At 40.7% G+C, this 14,158-nt stretch overlaps 1 protein-coding gene and 1 long non-coding RNA gene across 2 annotated transcripts in view; both read left to right on the forward strand.

Moving 5' to 3' along the window:
* The window catches only part of PRKAG2 (protein kinase AMP-activated non-catalytic subunit gamma 2), a 210,604-nt gene that overhangs the window by 21,583 nt on the left and 174,863 nt on the right, over positions 1-14,158 (forward strand). The window lies entirely within an intron of this gene.
* Positions 10,693-12,637, forward strand: LOC137463673 (uncharacterized). The gene is made up of 2 exons (XR_010993960.1): positions 10,693-11,304; positions 12,557-12,637. It is a non-coding gene; the product is annotated as an uncharacterized lncRNA (long non-coding RNA).

The following is a 14,158-nucleotide window of genomic DNA, read 5'->3' on the forward strand; positions in this document are numbered from 1 at the left end:
CTGACGGTGGGGCTGGAACAGCTGTGGTACAGCAGGGCAGCAGAAACTTGCAGAAACTACTGGATTTGTTAATGCTGAAAAAGAATGTCATTTTCGTCCCCTCTTGTGTAAGTAGGTGCTCTGAAGGTTTTCTTGTGCTGTTAAATACCTGCTGAGAAACAGCAGGATTTCAGGAACAAAGCCTTTTGCATGTATGTATACTTACTAGTGAAATGTTTAGATAATTGATTAGGTAATGCTTAAGCTTTAGTAAAGTTTGGGTTTTTTTCTTTTCTTATGGGTTTAGTGCTTGTGGCAAAATTGCTGGATGAACAGCCCTGTAGTAGTCCATTTATCCAGGGAGCAGGTCCTGCCCAGCCCCTGGCCTGGCATTCCCTTTGGCTCATCTGCCAAGATTCCCTGGAGAGGGAATCTGTCTCTCCACCCCACCACCATCCTATGGAGGTGGGAGAAGTTAAGCTTTGCTGAAAGCTGTGATAGTTTTGTGTTGCAGACTCTGAACCATACAAAATTCAACCAAGTACAAATTAAACTGGTGGCAGTGAAGCTGATTTACGAGGGCACTGTTAGGGGGGGCATTTGCTGTGCCAAGGGAACTGTGTCTGTGTGGCTGGTGATTCTGGAGAGAAACCAGCTGCTGCTCCTGCCTGTTATTCCTACCAGCTCCTCTTTCTGCTCTGCTTCTATTAGAACCAATATTCTACCAGCCAGATAGAACTCTTCTTCTGGGAAAAAAAAAAATGTTTTCTTCTGTGAAAATGCATTAGCTTGGCTTGGTTTTGTTTTTAGCACTACCTAGAGTCCTTTCATCTGTCCTGGTGGTGTTACTGCTGCTTCCCCCGGGGCTGCAGCACGCACCCTGAAATGCGTCAGCGTGCTGCCAGAAATGCTGAGTGCTTCGTTGTTGCCTTAATCCGTGCTGACTCCGTCGTTTCTGGGTATTAGCGGGAAAGTGCTCACCTCGCTCGCAATTACACATGGTCCACTGGACTTCGTGTTCTTGCCTGCGTCACCTCATGGAGTGGCGTTAGAACTGGAGAGGTCTTCCCTCCAAAGAGAGAAAACCCAGGGGAAGGAAGAGCGTAAGTGGCTCTTCTTATCAGCAAAAAAAGAGGATTTGTTTTCGAAGGCTAAGCTGCTAATGCTGAATGACATCAAGAAAGACTTAAGAGAGCTGCTAAGTCTTTGAGGAGGGTCCTAGGGATAAAGAGCGCTCTCCAAGGAAGATACAAAAGACAAAAGAAAGGAAAATCAAAACAGCTATGGAAAGAAAAAGTAAGCCACTCCGAGAGGAAGCTTAGCAGAGAAGATGGGCAGCAGTCAGAAAAGTTGTGATGTCTATGTGAAGGAAGCCAGATAGAGGCTGGTGAAGATCATCCTCCACGTAACAGAGATAAGATCCATAAGCAGCAGGAGAGAAATGTAAAAGGTAAGGGGCCCTAATTTTCCTCACCTTCCTCCAAGCAATTTTACTTTAGCTGCTCTCTTTGGAAGAGTTACTGTATCAGGATGGGTTGTTCCCATACAAACTCCCCTGGCTTGGATTTGATTGGTAACAAATAAGCTTCCTACGCCAAAGGTAAAAAATACCTTCTACTGATGTAATTATTTCCTGAAACAGAAAGAAGTATATGAAATAGCAGAGGATGCTATCCAAGAAAGAATATCTTTCTCAAGGGAAGGTAGTGCAGAACAAGTAAATGAGTTTGAGTGTTCAGCTAGGAATCCTAAATTACCTTCAGAAAACATTAAAAGAAATAAAAAAAATTTGCAGTGTGATGAGATTAGATGAACAGCCTGAAGTAGAGGTGGCAGAAAATCTGACCTTTGTTCTTGGACGAGTAGCTACCAGATCATCTGTGGAATGAGAAGCTTTCCAGTAAAGGTTGTGATGAGATACCTTTGTGTTTCTGATAAACCTGAGAATTTTTTCAGAGTCAAACAGCATATTCTGAATAGTGTCCAGATCGTTGATGTTGTTCTGAGTAGGACATGATGAAAAGAACTCGTGGAAAAAGCAAGACCAGCTGACTTGGAGAATTCACCATATTTTCTGGAGTAGGTGATGGCTGTTACTGAGCCATTTTACCTCATTTCCTAGTGATACCTAGTAATCCTGGAAATGGCGATCTGACACAGCACAGCCATACACGTGGTGTTCATAGCCTTGTGTATTTTGGTATTTCCCCCAGATTGAGTTTATTTTAGCGGACTAAAATTTTGACATGGGCATGATCTATCCTTACTTCTTGCCCTGGATTTTGCTATATTTGCCATCTGAGCTTCTTGTGTGCTGGACAACACAAAGCAGGGCTGCTTCAAAACGTAATAGTCGACTTGTTATTAGTAGCTTGTTTGTTTGTCCTCAGGCCTATTTATAAAAACAGCCCCAGGCAGGGAATTCTGCCAGCAGCCCAACCACTAAACAATTACAGATCTTTTCTTGGAGCTGTGTTTTCCAATCTATGCAATAATTCAGCAGCAAACCATAGTCACTGCTCACAAGTGTATGAAAGTAGCCATTTTTCCATGTGGCACTGTTTTTGTTGGTTTTTAAAAAAACAAAAATAGTCTCCAAAAGTATCCCTGTTAATGCTATAAAAATACAAAATTTAACTTACAGGTATCGCTGCCAGGTTAGTAAAACCAAGCCTAGTATGATATACAGAACTCAAAAGTAAGTAAAAAGTATATATTAATCAAAAACTATACATTGTGTACAATCTTGAACAAGTATTTCAAGGGACTGGTACTCATAAAGAACCAGGCTTTCCAGATCCCTCCTGTTAGGTTTAAGAAAAACAAACAACAACAAAAAAACCATCACCAAAACCCAAAAACAACTGCAAGGAAGAAGATTAATCTGATTTTGAAAGGACATTGTAATGGCTGGTTTTTGTGGTGCTGTGATCATGGAGTTCAATTCAAAAGTGTGACAGGTGGTTGGTTGAGTTTGCATGGTTAGTGGTGCAATGCAGATGAGGTGCACTGTTTAATTAGTGGATAGGAAACTATAGGGAGCAAATGATAGGCCCTTGTTGGCCAAAATGGGATGGAAGGAATTTTCAACATTTGGTTTTGTTCAGACTCCTGTAACAGCATAGCTAGAGTATTTTGTGAAAAGAGCCTGATAAACAAGTCAGTAAATGAGTCTGGTAAGTCTTATGAAAGGTGGGATTGGCCAAATGAGATTTTGGGGGAAATCCTCTCCAGTGGAGACAACTTTGCACAAGGCTGGGTCACTTCTCTGTACAAGGTTCAGAAGTCATGAACCAGAACATCTCTGCTTGGAGAATGTGGGTTTGTTAAACAGATTGGTTGTGTTTCAAGGGTTTGAAATGTTCTTTCTGCACTTGAAATATGTGTCTGTGTTTGCTAGATATGACGCAAGGTTTTGGCAGTTTTGCACTTGATTTATAATTTAAGCCTTAAGGAAGACCTAGAATTTGGGATTTAACCCCAAATCACCCTGAAACTTGTTAGGTGTGTATATATTGGGGTTTTAAAAACTATTATTTTATTATTATTTTACTTTATTCTTCCTTAGAGGGAAAACAAAGTTAATCTGCCTGGCTGCTTCCATGGAGAGGTGTGGCAGGGACAATTTGTTGCTTAGATAACTTAGGCCTGCTTATATAAATACACCCTTTAAACATTCAATCCCTCTATTGATGTCTGAAGATTGAGGCAAATTGTGAAGTAGCTTAAAAATCAACTGCTGTGCAGAGCACAAGGGTTGGAAATGCAGAAACCCTGTGTTTTCCTGTGTACATGTGAAAACATGATCTGTTAAAGATATGACAGAAGCAGAGCCACTGCATCTCCAGGATGTGCAACAAATTGGAGGGATATGGAGCATGGATGTGGAAGCTCAGCATTATCTGCTCCTTTTCCCTTAGAGCAGCTTGGGAATGTGGTTGAGAAAGGTTTTATTCTAGGAAGCAAACTCTGTCCCTGTTCATTCCTCAGGTTAATGAAAAAACACCAAATATGTCATGCTTTGGATGTCATGGCTCAGAATCGAAGTCAACCAGTATTGGAAAATGTCTATGAAGTGTCGTGAACTAGGAGGTGTGGGAGAGGGAGGAATCCTGTAGCATTTGTAGAGGCTTTTCTCCTATTACTTGTTTACTTTCTCAGATGAAAACTAATATATAATACTGTATTAAGGAGTGGATGCAGACTTTAACAATAAAGTTTTAAGTTCTGCAAAGTTAGTGGCCTTTTATCTTTTTTTTTCCTTCCCATCCCCTCCCCCTGCCTTTTGCCTTGTCTTCTTTAGACTTTAAAAATGGGGAGCAGCAGAATTGTAGCTTTCAGTCTCAGTTCCTCCTTTTTGCACAAAGCCCTTGTTGGATTGCCCTGATCTCCCTCCCTACAGAATATTCAGCCACTCTTCTTATAAAAGGTTAAGATCTGATGGTGTTGAAACCTCTTGTTTACAGTCATTGCAGAACTGTAGTATGGAAATTTCCATCTGCAGCAAGATTAAAAACAAAAAAATCCCTGCTGTTTTTATGAACATTTGGATCCAAATAAAGATAGTGGTTGAATCAAGCATTTTAATTCTGACTAGCACATACAGTGTGTTCAGCCAAAGAGATCTAAGCTAATACCCCCATACTCTGAGGAAATTACCTTATTCTGCTTCTCCGGGAGCCAGAGTCTCACTTGCAGAGGTATCTAAACTGCTCTGATAATCTTTGTATTGAGGTTCTCTAAAGGGCAGTGCTGCCTTCCTTAGGGAGATATGATCAAGGTAAAAAATTACTGACTTTGTTGCCAGCAGTGGGTTAATTTTTCTTGTTATTCAGCTCTTTCACTAGTTTGGGCAACGCATGTGCAAGGATGTCAGTACTTTTGGAGAGTAGTGTTTATAGTGCAAGATGCCTGTGACAGATTTAAGTCTATGATTTGATTGTTTTGGAAAGGAAAAAAAAAACCAACCTGTGGATCCTACAGGCCTTTTGGAGAAACCAGACAGTTAACTTCTCAAAAAGCAGCACCAGTGCTGCCTGTATTTCACATACTGTGTTCTATACATATCCAGTATTACAAGGGGTGTCATTTCACAGAGAACTTGGATTTTCCATATCAGTTCAGAGCACACACAGTGAAGCACCCATTGCCCTGCAGCTGCCTCTCCTGCTCCTTCCAGAGCCCAGCAGGGCAGCAGTTGTGCAGTGTTTACACTGGGCACAGAAGGGTACCCTGCTTGCATTTAAAACTTGCTCTGAAGACTCTGATATTTTCTCTTAACACAGCAACAGCAATTTAAATTCTGGTGTTAAGTTCCTGACAGAAGCAGATGACAAAAAGCAAACTTTATGACAAAATGCAGGGTTGTGGATTTGGGAAGAGGTTCTTTCCTAAGTTGATGCTTTTCAGCTGTGTACATGTGAAGGTCTGTCACTGGGCCAGTCTGAGAAGGAGCATTTGATACATTTGGGGAGCTGGTCCATGCTGCTGAGAGGCAGGAACTGGCTGATTCTTCTCTTGTGGCTGAGTGCTCAGTGCTCACTGGAGCACCCTTGGCCACTGCCTAGTGAGCTCAGTGATATCAGCATCTTCAGGCTGCTCTAAGTGACCGTGATTTTGCATAAGACCAAAACTGAGGGTGTTCCATGTCCTCCTATTTTGCTTTTGGGACAAGTCATAATTAATCTCCTCTTGCCTTTGTGAGCCCTAACCCAAAGCACTGCATAAACAAAAATAACCAAGATTAATAATTCAACACTATAGTGATTTATATTTTCAGAGGCCTCTACCAGCATTACTCAGTTAACTGTGTCAACATTTCTGATGTAAATGAGCATTAGACTCATTTTTTTATCTGGGGAAACCTTTTGCTGAAGAGCAGGGCTCTGTTGAAAGCATGAGGGAAACGAATGGTGGTGTTGGAATGGATTCCAACCATGTCTTTTGCCAGAATAAGGCAGGATGCCTTGGGTTTACCTGGCAAGGGAGAATATATGATAATACATAACCTCTACACCTGCTGGGAAGAGCAGGCATCTCCCCACAGCATCCAAGAGGGCTGTGCCGTGCGTGTCTGCAGCCGTGCACTGACAGCTGCAGGTGGTTTCCTGTCACACAGCATGGAAGGTGCCTGCCTGGCTCTCTGCTGCTGTGTTGATCACTTGCAGAGGTGTTGGCCTCATGCTCATTAACTTGCTGGTGCAGGGCACCCTGGAACAGTCAGGCAGGATTTGTCTGGGGGAACGAGGAAATGCTGTAAAAATCAGGATCAGAATTTACTTCTAATCTGACTGCCTTTGGGCTGCCAGCCTCCATGTGAAACATTATCTGTGGCACATGGAACACTCCAGTTGTTGCTTTTAGACTGTTCTGAAGTTATGAAGTTGTTCTTAGTCATGAAGTTGCTCCCCTGGCAGCATCTCTGTGGTAAAGGCAGGTGGTTGTTTAAAGGGAGAATGTGGATATGCAGATGAAATGCCATTGTGAGCAATATTCCCACCTCAGCACTCAGGATCTGGATTTCTGGATCAGGTCTGCCCTGTCTCAGGGTGCTTTTCTAAAGGATGCTCTGCACGCTCCTGTGTGGCAGGATACCAGCCTTATGCCACTGCTGGAGTTGGACCATGGTCACTCCAGCTTCACCAGTAGTGGGAAAGGCAGTGAAGTGGGAGGAAGGTTTCTGTATTCCATGCTATTTCTAAAGCCACAACTTCAAAAACAACAGAAAAATCCATGTCACAGCTTTTTTTCTCCAGACAGTTCCATTGTTTTTGTTTACATTCAATCTCCCTCGTTTGTATAGAAAGAAAAATCTACAGTGGAAGAGAGACTATGTTAAAAATAAGAAAAATCCCCACGCAGCTCTGGAGGAGATAAAAAAAAAAAAAGTTTTCCAAGTTTAATTGTTGCAGAGAGATGCATTTGTAAGGTGCATCTGGGTCTGCATGTGTGGCTTTGCCTGGTAAAACAAGGGCATGTTAGAGGCAGAATCCTGGCAGTGGTCAAGGCAGTGGGATTTTTGCCAGTGATTTTAATCAGAGCCAGAATTTCACCCTAGGTCTATAATCTTGTGTAATCTCCCTTTGAAGTCACATGGATTTTTAACCAATGTCTTATATAACACCAAAACAATTCACTATCCACCCAATAATGTCTGTTTTCCTTTGTAACCAAAGCTAAATGTTCCAAATCGTGTTTTCCAAAACCTGAGATGAGATTGAATTAGAAACCTTTTTCACCCCATTTTTCTGAGATATTTGGTGTTTATAGAGTCACTTTGAAGCTTTGGGGGTAGTTTTCTGTTAAACCCTTTGTCTGACCTTATAGCTAACCACGTTTAAAGCTTGATGTTTGGGACAAAGATTTATGTCCTTCCTTTCCAACCTGAACTCTTCTCTGATCTCACAGTCCTGCTTTAGATCTTACAGAAATGCCTTTTAGACTCATCTGCTGATTAAGAAACTGATATGTGGCTGAAAATACAGTTTGTCCCATTAAAATGAATAAAATTATCGACCCTAATAATTCCTTGTAAGAATTTGAGTTTGGGGATTTTTCTCTGCATACTGGGGTCCACTAGCCAGTGACCAGCTCTACTGAAACCTGAGGAAATTCCATTTCCAGCTTACATATGCCCAGAATGTCACTCTATCATCAATGCAACATCTGGGATTTTTAAGACTGCAGGTGTGTCTGGAGCCTGCTGAAGTAAAAGAGAGAAGGTGATAAGAAAATATGTTCAGTACAGTAATAAAATGCTTCCATGAAAGAGACAATTAGAGGATTATCACACAAAACCACTGTTTTGAGACAAGAACTTGTGTGTAATTTTGAAAGGAGTTGCTTCTTTCAGATCTTAAAGATTATGAATATTTGGAGGTTTTCAAGACAAGGCTGGCCAAAGCCCTGTGCATCCTGGTTGAAGTTCCCCGTTGACCCTAATTTCAGTAGGAGCTGTGTCTAAAGACTTAGAAATTCTTTCCCCCTTGAATTGTTTTATGATCTTGAATCATGCACAGATCTGCTTAAATAAGCATTAGTAAATCCTTGTCAAACACAGACTATAAATTATCAGATGATAGTACACAGGTTGTCTTTTCAGTGCATTTTGGCTTTATATCCTGTATTTACACAGGACTGAAAGCTGGATTTTTGCTTTGCTTTAATAAAAGTCAGAAGGTATATCAGTGACAGAGGCAATTCTTAATTCCTGACCTGATGGCCTGATAATACAGTCTGCCAGGACTGAGGAATTGTAACCTACATCTGGGAAGATTTTATAATTCACAACAGTATCTTAATTCACAAGTAGAATTGCTGTTGACCTGGTTTATATACACATATTTTAATTTTAAAACAGCTAAGGAAAACTTTCTGGCTGTATTAATCTATTTTTATTGTCAGTTTAATGAGTTACCTTTTTTACCTTATAGCAATACCTTGGTGGTTTGGGTTTTATTAAAAATAACCGGCTGACAGTTCTTGTTTCTTTGTGGCTTCTTATTTTGTGTGATTTTTATCTTAATATTTTTTAACTGTTCATTTCCTTTTAGTTATTTCATTAAAAGAAAAATCTCAGCCTTTGCAGTTCAGTCAGGTTTGATTAATTTGCAAATATCTGACCCAAGCTAAATTTGCTGTAGAGCACGTCTTTGTAAAGCTGTGAGTTTTCTTTGTTGAGGGTTAACTTTATATTGCTTTGATTTGAATGCTTCAGCCTGGGAATTGTTTCAAGTGGTGGATTAAGAGGTTTGTCTAAAGTACTTAGGAATGCAGGATTTGCAATAGCAGGTGAAATAATTTGTCAGTTATGTCTGGTAACATGCCTCCAGCAGTTGTCAGTCTCTGTGGCTGTGGTGAAAATTTATTCTCTTTTTCTCAGCATCCCTTGTACAATTGGGCTGGTTACTTGTATAATGCAGTATAGGATAACTTTAGGAAAACAGATTGTGCTTTTAAAGAATAATTAAGCTGCTTACACTGCAAATTTGACCCATATTTAAAAATTTCAAATTTGGTACAGGAAGTTTCAGACTGTAAACCTGGTTTTTGTTCTCCTCCCTCCAAAAAGGAACAGAAGGCTTTACCCAGTTTTCTAACTTTTCTGAAGTAATGTGGTTTTTTTACAGAAGTATAGCTGAGAGCAAAAGAATGCATTAGGCTTAGTGAAGTACCCAAGAACTACTTTAGGAAAATAATTGCTAACCAAGAAATGACCAAAATTAGGAATCAATGAATCTAAATTTGTTTGGTTGAAATAAGGCTGCATTTCTAAATGAGAAGATGACCACGGGCTCAGCACCACTTCTGGGATCCACCATTGGTGACCCGAGAGTTAAAATCTGCAGCTGATATTTGGGAACTGGGGGCCAAAGGAAGCATGTCCTGCTGTTATGGCTGTCAGCCCTGATCTGTCACCACAATGGCCTCTCCTTACTGTCATCCTGAAAAATGCTTTCATCAGGGACAGGAAGATGGACATTTAACAATATAATCTCTCTGTCTAGCTCCCAAATGACAGCCAAACAGGGATTTTTTTTCTCCATTTCTCTTTTATTTTGTCTTTTCAGAGAGTGCAGGCTGTAATCAGTCATGTGGCTTTTCTTTTGCATCATGACTGTCAGCACCTGAAGGAAAATCTTAAATTGCCAAGCACTGCTATAAATTGGACAGGTTGCTGCATGGCTGGTTGGGCATTGTACTCTGCCTGTGTTTCTCCAGCTAAAACAAAAGGAATAAAGAATTGTGTTGAAATGAAAGCTTTACATTTTTGGCTGCTTTGAATTCTCTTTCTTCACTTCCACATTTGTAACAAAACCCTTTTGAAGACAGTGTTTACTACTTTGATACTCATCAGGGCAGTGTTTCTGTACCTCGAAACTCCAAAACTTGCTTAATTATTAAATGTCGTACTATGCCAGGGTCATATTTCACCCTTGCACTCTCAGAAATTCTTTGTTATATAAATATTTTCACAGCAAGCCCACTGTGGTGGAGCAGGGCTTTCCTCAGTGTTACCCAGAGAGCGTGTGAAGGAAAATCCATAGGGACAGTGCTGGGACTTGGTGTTACAGTGCAGCCAAAGCCAGTTCACCTCTTCCAGCTCCAGCCTTCAGCCAGTTCCATCCATAACCCGTGAGAAGATGAAGAAGAGTTTGTTGGCTGAGGAACATTCATGAGTCAGGAAGCTTTTTGCTCTTGAGCCTGTGATTGACTTTATGGACACTCTTTGTTTGTTCTTACTAAATGAAATGGAAAGGGTTTTGCAAGAACGCTTAGAGGTAGCTGAAGTGTTTGATGAACAGCCTGGGTGGGATCTTAGCCTGCTTGGAGCATTTTGCTGTGTAAACCTAGCATAAAAAAGAGATCTGATCAGAAAATCTACTTGACCTGTTTGTGAGTTGAACTTGGCACTTTTTCTGGAGCTCTCTTTCCTTCAGGTGATCCCTGGGTCTTGCTGGAGGGAAAGTACAGTTTCTGCTAAAATAATGCCATGTTTCTGGTGCCAGACAAGAGGAATTGAGACACAAAGGTTGGCACCTGCAGCACCTTGCTCATTCACTGTGGGAGCAGAGGATGGCCCAACCCCTTCTGTTCACAAATCTCACCTGAAGTTCTGAGTGCACAGGGAAAGTGGATTTGATGTGTTTGAAGGAACAAGAGTGGCTGCCAGTATGTACGTGTTAGCTCATGTGCTTCAGGGGTTATTTTCTTTATTATGTTATTTATTGAAAACTGTAGACTTTGCATAGAGTCCTGTTTGTGGAATGTAGTTTGGTACCACAAATTGAATACTTAAGCACTGAAGGAAAGGCAAAAAAAAAATTATTACAGGTTTTGTTCTTGTAAGAATATATTGAAGACTGCAGCATGTGAGAGGGCTCTTAGGACACTTAAAATCAGGACTATTCAAATATATATTTTTCTTTCCATTTGTTTTATGGGGTGAAGGAAACCAGATCTGATGTTACAGAACTATATTTCATTCCTGCTGGGAATCATCAGATAGTTCATGATTGTCTGTAGTGGGAGAAAACAACTGAAATGGATTCAGCCTTTATGAAATCAAAGCCAAGGTCTTCAGCCCCATTGTTGTGACATGCCCTCTGGAAGGTGGCTTCCCATTCTGGATCCTAGGAGATCACTAAGTCCAGGCGCTTGCATTAAAGCAGGACTGGTGCAGCTGGACTGGACTGAGGCCATGGATGGCAGGTAGGTCACAAACATCCAGCAGGATGAATGAAAAGAGGGAATGCCTGCTAAAGCAGCAGATGGTGCTTCCACAACCAGCTCTCCCATCCTGGCCTTGCACACACAGATGTTCAGGTGAAGCTCTGCCTCTGTTGAATCCAGATGGGAAGAGGAGATAATGCTGCAAATTCCCTTATCCAAGACAACCCTTTCCATGAAAGTGAAGTGTGTGGGATGCTACAAAACTTAGATGCAGCCTCCAAAACTATCAGACCATCTCTGGCTAAGCTCTTTTTGATAGAAGCTTTTACTAGAAAGATCTACCACCTCCCAAAGCAGCAGGTTCTTCAGCATCCCTTGGCTGTCTCTTGCTTTGTGGTCATATTGACAGGAAATTATCCCTGCTGACCAACCTAAATCTTACTTCCTGCAAATTAAGTTAATTTATCTTTGTTCTTGCCTTAGTGACCATGGAGAGTATTTGACCAACCACTGATATGTTTATTTCTTGTCTTCTCTTTCCTAGTCTGGAACCCCCAGTTCTATCAGCACATAGACCATATGGGATAATCCTCCTCTGGTTCTCTGCACTGCTCCCTTTTGGAGCACTGTGTTTTGAAGATGGTCTGGACAAACAAGATCTAAAATTAGATTCACGGAAGTCTTGTGGAGTGGCAAAATAGCCTAAATTGCCTGTCTGACAGCTCTCCTAATGTACCCATTTGGATACATTTGGGGTTTCTTTGCAGTTTCATGTCACTGACTCATCCTGGAGTAGTTGTCCCTTTTAGCAGCCTGGCTAATAGCCAGCTGCTCCCTGCTTCCTTTTAGGTATTGTCTCCCTTCTTTCTCTAACCTGCTGAAGTTGGAAATTTCCCCTTCAAGGGGACACTGGGTTTTTTTTCAGCAGGGATGTGATGTGTGGACCTTCACAGAGGCACTAAAGGGCAGCCTGTCCCAATCCCTGCCCCTCAGCCCATCACACTGAGCAGCACTAGGTGCTTCTTCAGGAGTCGACACAGCCCAAGCTCTCTCAGTGAGCTCTGAAATGACCTTCTCCACACTCAGGGAACTTTGACTTCTGTCACACACACGGAAAGGTTAAATCAAAGCCAGCTCAGCAACCTCAGCTTTTTAGGCCCAGTCTTGTAGCTGTACAACATTTCAATAAGAGGTTTACAGCTCCACACCAAGTGGGAATCCTCTAAGTGGGAATGCACAGATGCCCTTGGGGGAAAAAAATCCACAATATCCCTAGGATAATGCCATTGTGTCACCCCAAAACCACTTACTAATATATTTCAACTGAATTTGATATTCTTGCTATTTCTTTGCTAATTGCTATTTCTTCTAACCAAAACTTTTTGATTTGTTGCTTTCACTGAAGGAACAAGATGAGATAAAAAAAGCAGGCAACAGAAGAGAGAATATGGCATCCCAAGATAAAACAGGAAAAACTTTTCTTTGATTTTCTTCTCTGCTCTCCTTTTTTTTCCTCCCCTCCCATATTTCAATTGTCTTATAAATCTATCATGGTTTTTACAAACTCATAAAAGAATAGTAAAGAATAATGGTTTAATTTTTCAAATTAATTTTTTAATATTATTTCCCAGTTATTTAATACATTGTATTGTTACTTTGGGAGCATCTCTTCTAGGTTACTCCATTTGCAAGCACACAGTTTTTCCCCCAGTGCAAAAGCAGATGTCTCCAAGCAGCATCATACAGGAATTTTTTCAGATATGAAACAAAGTTATCTCAGCAATGCCATTCTTGCCTTAATCAGCAGTGGATATGTAAAAAACAGCTTCATCTGGTTATGATGCACTGCAGTTTACTAAATTGTGTAACTTTTGGGAGTACTTCTTTTTATTTAGCTGAACTATTGATACACTGCAGTCAATTCACTGTCTGATTTTTGGTAATAATTCATTTACCTGCATTTCTACTTGCTGCTTTTTTTGCCCCCTCTTATTTCTGCCTTTTCATAATTTTGCTTGGCCAACTAACACACATATAAAACACAGCCTTTAACCATCGTCTTCATTAGCTATCTGTTCCCCATCTCTTAGGCTCACACTCTAGTTTCACATACAGGATACAATTTACCCCAAACACATCCTAAAATGCACATATTCCAGCATGATTACATCTCTTCTCAGTGTGAGTGTTGTTGCCGTGTAGATCAAGCCTATGAGATAAATTTTTATTCTTCAGGGGCTGAAGTAAGCCAAACACCCCAGTAAAGATGTATATGAGAAAAACAAGGCAAAATCCCAAAGTTACCATCCATATCCACAAAGACATGCTGAGAAAAACATGTCAGACGCCCATGTAAAGCTTTATAGGCATCATTACTGGCCAGAGGTTGAGCAACTGAGATATGCACATTTCTTGTAAGAGCTACTAAAGGAAGTGACAATCTATAATTTAGCTTATTTTTCTATGTAGGAATGCAGCATGAGCAAAGGCAGACATGATTGACAGCCCACATATAACTCAATATGTTTCACTTAGGAGATCTTAGAGCATTGTAATTAGTGATAAACAGAATACATGTTTTTGCTGAAGAGCTGTCACCAGCTCAACTCACAGGAATTGCATTTTCAGTTTGAAAGAGCGCTGAGTTAGTTTAGAGAATTCAGTTTACTGTTGTCCCAAATGACACTGAGCTTTGCTAGTGAAGGAGCCAAGAAAGCCCAAAATGATCCACAACATAAATACTGTTTGCTAACAAATATCATATATTAATATCAATAGCAACCCAGAGTGTGTATTACATTGCCAACAACAGCAAACTCCACAGGTTATGTTTCCCTCATGATATTCATGGATATTTTGGACCACAAATAGTATTACATAAAACTAAATGAATATTTGTATCAACTATAGCAGCTAAGAACAACTCTGGGAAAATCATCCTACCTGCCTGTAGTACCTCAACACCTTAAAATGGTAATTTGGTTCTCTTTGTTTATCCTACATGGTT

Source organism: Anomalospiza imberbis, chromosome 1, assembly GCF_031753505.1.
Source record: "Anomalospiza imberbis isolate Cuckoo-Finch-1a 21T00152 chromosome 1, ASM3175350v1, whole genome shotgun sequence".
Classification (NCBI taxonomy): domain Eukaryota; kingdom Metazoa; phylum Chordata; class Aves; order Passeriformes; family Viduidae; genus Anomalospiza; species Anomalospiza imberbis.